The sequence below is a fragment of the Lactuca virosa genome, chromosome 3 (assembly GCF_052849685.1).
Source record: "Lactuca virosa cultivar CGN04683 chromosome 3, Lactuca_virosa_CGN04683_v6, whole genome shotgun sequence".
In the NCBI taxonomy this organism is placed as follows: Eukaryota; Viridiplantae; Streptophyta; class Magnoliopsida; order Asterales; family Asteraceae; genus Lactuca; species Lactuca virosa.
In genome coordinates, this window is record NC_136428.1 from 370,861,676 (window position 1) to 370,867,403 (window position 5,728).

The following is a 5,728-nucleotide window of genomic DNA, read 5'->3' on the forward strand; positions in this document are numbered from 1 at the left end:
CGACGAAGTTTCACGACGGAACCGGCACGATACCGGGAAGCGTGAATAGTGAATTTACGATAAAGCGAGTTTTTAGCCGACACGACCTAAACGAGAATCGAAGAGCTCGTTAATTGTGGCATAACAATAAAAAGACAGACGAAAACGGACGTCGGATGAGGAAGTTATGAATTTTTAACGGACCAATCCTGTCCCGGCCTGTTAAAAATATAACTTTTAAAATAAATTCAAAATTAGCCAACGGAGTCTAAACGAAAGTTGTAGATTACGTTCCCGCCTTCGCGTGGATATAAATAACGTCAAAAACGAAGCTCGTATGCGAGAGTTATGATTTTTCTAAGTCGGGAGGCCGATACGCGATATTGGGTGACGTGGCACCACCAGAAATTGGACATGTGGCACCACCAGAAATTGGACACATGGCACCACCAGAAGGCCACCACATGCCCCAACTCACTATAAATAGAAGTGTCGGGTTCTCTCATTTCTTACACCTTTCCTCTTCCACTTTCTCTCTCTAAACTCTCTCTCTAAGCTCCCTTGAGCCCCTAAAGTCTAGGTAAACCCCCTAGCACCCGAAGGAAGTTCCGAGGCTCCCGGAGTCCCGAGAAAAGAACCTTTCGGCTCGGAAACGCTGCTCCAGCGAAGTCCGGTTTTGAGAAAAACCCGCTATAAGTAAGGTACGCCTACAAAATTTTTAATATAACTTTTAAATAATTATAGTAATGTTATTAGGTCCTTAAAATAATTATTTGGGCTATTATTATTTATATATTGAGTGTTATTTAACGCTTATATAATAATAATAATAGCTAGACTATTAATTAGTCACGGTTAACGTTAAAACTAAACTCTAGTGGTATTAATACTAGGTTTTGGTCAAGGAAAAATTGTTTTGAGATAACGAAGTGCTGTTCAAATACCGAGTCACCACCTAATCAGGTGAGTGCATAGTTACTTTCATCTTACACATAGATATGAAGTATTTTATATTAATACGTGCTATGTGTGCATATTATTTGAATACTTGCTGCCTATGCTGATGAAAGATTTTTATACATGTTTTAAATAATTTAAACTGTATATGTATTTTATATCTACAAAAATGTTGGGGTAAAACATGGGTAGATGTAATAAGACAATGTGTGATAAAATGATGAGAGGCCTCGATGTTGTTGTTATTGATTCTGTCATCTAGCGGAGTATGGATGACGACCACGGACTCTTCTAGACAGTCCAGTGGAACGCTAGCAGGCTCGCAACCTGTAGGTGTTTGTGAACGATGTGTTCACCGGTGTACTCCATCCCCCTCATGGTTGCCTTTAGGACATTTATTGCTGAGGAGACCCCTTGGCAGTAGTGTCCATCCCGATATTGATCCTTAGTCTAGGTCCCTTATGATAGGTGTTTTAGGGACGTAATGTGAGGATAACGGGAACGGGTAATCGGGTTATTGTTGATTGATGAAATTAATAAACTTATTTATTGTGGGTTGAAAACCCTATGTGCTCACCAGGCTCCCAAGCCTGACCCACTCAGTTTCTTGTATTACAGGTAGTGGCGCACGAGCATAGATATGATGTTTGGGATGAGAGATTACGGATATAGGCATGTAGATATGAATAAATGTAGTAAGGCTTATATTGTACTGTTTATGCTTTTGATCTGTATTGAACATGACATCCCGAGGTTTTTAATGAAATACATTTCTACGGAAATGCTTTGATAAATCTTTATCATATTTTATTTTGGGAACAAATTCCGCAACACTTTTATTTAAAATGTTACTCTGATTTTTAAACAAAGCATAAACAAAAATCGGTCTTTTCTGGCCGTGAAAATGGGGATGTCACAATTATCCCTTAATCAAATTGAATGTAACAATGTCCCATCTAAGCGATATCATTTAGGCGGGTGTAGTTTCAACGTATCTTTCACTTTTTGTGTGTTATTTTATTTGTCTTTATTTTCTTAGGAAATATCACCTCTCATCCCTCATTCAGTAAATTGCTACATGTTATTGTACTGTACAAGACTACAAGTAGATGAAGAATCGAAAAGAATAAAAATACAGTAAAGAGTGTGTGGAAATGCACCATTATTAAGAACAAAGTTAGGGGAAGTTTCACCACAACTCATCTCATTACACAAATATAGTGAGATCACACCGGATGACCTTAGGATGTTTGTGATTATTGGTTTAAAATTTATTAGGAGTCGTTTGATAGTTGTTAACTGAGTCAGAACTGACTGAGTTAGACGCTGATTGAGTTAGAAGCTCTGACTGAGTTAACTTCTGACTGAAACCTGTTGTTTGATTTTGCAACTGACTGACTGTACAAAATGACTATATTACCCTCAAACAATATTTTTTATAAAAACATTCAACTTCCGGTAAAAAATGACTATATTACTCTCAAACAAAATATCATATAAAATCCAAAGTAACATTATTATACACGAACACTTTAAGGTATAACATTTGACAATTTACATACACATATATTAGGTACCGAAAAAACTATAGAATTATTCTTTTTTCCTTCTTCCCATTCTTCCGAATCCCAAGCTCTTGTCATCAACCCCATACTTTGTAATCCAAATACAATAAAGCATACCAATTTTGAATGCCTTTGAATTTCCTTTTGATGACATTTCTTTCAATTCGTAAACATCAGGACAAAATTAGCATTCTGATTCATTGTGAAGGATGGAACTCCAATTTTGACTGTCCAAAACTTCGTTGACTTTCAAATCAATTAATGCTTCCATTTACCATTATAAATCAGAACTACATCATCATCTTGCATCTGATTACAGTAATTTAGAACTATATCACCATCTTACTTCTTGATCAAAATCAAACTAATTGATTTGATTATTTGTTTACAGAACTACATAAAAACACAATTGAATCTTCAAATTAATTTCCAAAATCAAACTAATCGATTTGATTATTTGTTTTCAGAATCGACCAAAAATCAATAACATCATTAAACAAAGACAAGCCACTGAACAATCGATTTGGAAATCGATTGTGAATCAGAAATCATTTTGCAGAGATAGAGAGGAGATGAAAGACGAAACTAACGATGAAGGAGGGCGACGATGGAGGAGGAGGTCGGTGCCGACGACGTATTGCGATAAAGGACGACACTGGAGGAGGAGGCCGACGTTTGAGGAGGAAGCGATGGAGTTGTACTTGCATTGGTAAATTTGGGACGAGGATGAAGAATGTGAAGGAGTACACGTATTTTGGGAGAAGGTCAAATAATGAATTTTTCTCACTCAACTCCTTTTTTTTTGTTGGACCGAATCAACAACTATTGTGGACCGAGTCAGAGACATGGACCAGATCAGATACAAAACAAACAGCCTGAATGGACCGATTCAGAAAAAAACCTCTGACTGGACCCAGTTAGCATAAAATCAAACAGGCCCTTAGATTATTATTGTTTAACACAGTTAATAAATACTTTTTAAATATTAGATATATAAAAAAATAATCTTATTGACTTAAATAAGGACTTTTTGATAAATCGTTATCATTTATATTAACTTTTTTATTTGGAACGGTAGAAATGATATTAAAGTCAAACTATCAAGCAGCTTGCAAAATCACAAAGCATTACAGCATTACAAGGAAGTCCAAGATTTTAAACCTAAACACACTGTAACGCCTGGTTCCTAGTATGCATTTAATTCATAATTTATTCATGTTTTAGAGCAACTCAACAAGTTGGAAGCCCCAAACTCGTCGAGTAGAGATTGTCAGGACCACGTGATTTAAGTAATCTACTCGACGAGTTGAGAGGCCTCAACTCGACGGGTAGACCGGCTGGGATGAAAACCCTAATTTCCAGGGTTTTGCACCCAATTTAAAGGACTTACTCTTTTCTTACCAACCTTCATCAGCCTCCCTGAAACCCTAAATCGTATTGTGAGCTCCTTGGTGAGAAACTTGAGGTTTTGAGTGGATTTTGTGTGATTTTGTGCTTGGTGAACGACTTGGAAGAACTAGAAGGTCATTGAGCTTGGAGGGAAGCACTAGATCTGGGATCTCGTCCATCTTTGGCAACTTTCTGAGGTAAAAAGTCCCTAACTTGATGATTTATAGCTTAGATCTCTCTTAGTCTTGTTTTATGGGTCTTTTTGACCCCATTGATGGAAACATGATAACCCTCATAGTCTTGATGATAAGAACTTCCATTCCCAATGCTATTTGGTCCTTAGATTCATAAAAGGGTCTTAAACCCGTTCTTGTCCAATAAAAGACCATGTCCATAAAAGTAGATTGCTATATCTCGAGATTCGTTCCATTTGAGGCATGCAAAGCCATCAAGTTGTCGACTTTACAAAAATATGCCATGGAAACAATGTAGATCTATGTTCTGGAACCTTAGATCCGAGTAAAGGGCTGAATAGACTAGAAATGTTAGGAACTCGGCGAGTTCATAGAGGAACTCGACGAGTTGGGGTCGAGCATTTTCCGATTCTGCTAATGGAAGTCGACGAGTCCATAAGGGAACTCGACGAGTTGTACTAGGAAAGTCCCATTTCTGTTGAGAAGGAGGAACTCGACGAGTTGGAGGAAAACTCGACGAGTTAGATCGCGATTCCACGATTTTGTGATTCATGAGGACTCGACGAGTTTAAGGGTAAACTAGACGAGTTGAGTCAATTCGGAGCATTGAGTTTGACTTTAACTTTACCAGAGTTGACCCTTAAGGGTTATGAGTATGGAATGGTATCTAAGGAGTTGTTTTGGTTCAGGGAGCAAGTAGAGCTGATTCTGAGCAGAGACGTTTCAACTATCATCCGACAGTGATGTGAGTTTCCTCCTGGTTTGAATGGGTCGAAGGCACCAAGGCCGACCTGTATATGTTATTTGTATTGATTAGTAGCTGAGTGTGGGCGAGGCCCATATCTCATAGATAGCTGAGTGTGGGCGAGGCCCGTATTTCATAGCATTATTTGAGTATGGATATAGGAATGATTGATAGATTTGACTATACTTGTTGTCTGTGTGATACTTGTATGTATGTTTAGTAGCTGAGTGTGGGCGGGGCCCGTATCTCATAGATAGTCGAGTGTAGGTGGGGCCCATATCTCATAGCCAGCGGAGTGTGGGCGGGGCCCGTATCTCCTAGTTAGCCGAGTATGGGCGGGGCCCGTATCTCCTTGAGTGTGGGCAGGGCCCGTATCTCCTAGTTAGCCGAGTGTGGGCGGGGCCCGTATCTCCTTGAGTGTGGGCAGGGCCCGTATCTCCTAGTAGCATGATTATGTGTATGGTATGTGGTAGTTTGGGGAGACTCACTAAGCTTCGTGCTTACAGTTTTCAATTTTGGTTTCAGGTACCTCTGGTAGCAAGGGGAAGAGCTCGGGATGACTGCAGTGCATACACCATTTGTTTAGCATGGGATGTTTTTACTATGATATATTGATATGATTTTTGATGTGATACTATGATGTGGTACTATGACTTATGTTTTTGGATGAAATGATTTTGATAATTATTTTTCTTTTAATAAATAAAAATGAAATTTTTGGTCATGATTTTTGGGATGTTACAAGTTGGTATCAGAGCCTTGGTTTGAGCGATTCGGGCACACTCTCGGGTATGTCTGAACTCAAACTGAGGACTTGGTATAAAGATTTTCAAAAAGGAAACCATTTTTATAAAAAGGATTTTGAAAAGAGAAAAGGGTGTGGTGCATGCAATCAGCCG

General features: G+C 38.6%; 1 long non-coding RNA gene across 1 annotated transcript; it reads left to right on the forward strand.

The window, feature by feature from the left end:
* Positions 1 to 514: 514 nt before the first annotated feature.
* Positions 515 to 1,679, forward strand: LOC145163163 (uncharacterized). The gene is made up of 3 exons (XR_013739614.1): positions 515 to 680; positions 873 to 942; positions 1,555 to 1,679. It is a non-coding gene; the product is annotated as an uncharacterized LOC145163163 (long non-coding RNA).
* Positions 1,680 to 5,728: the final 4,049 nt, after the last annotated feature.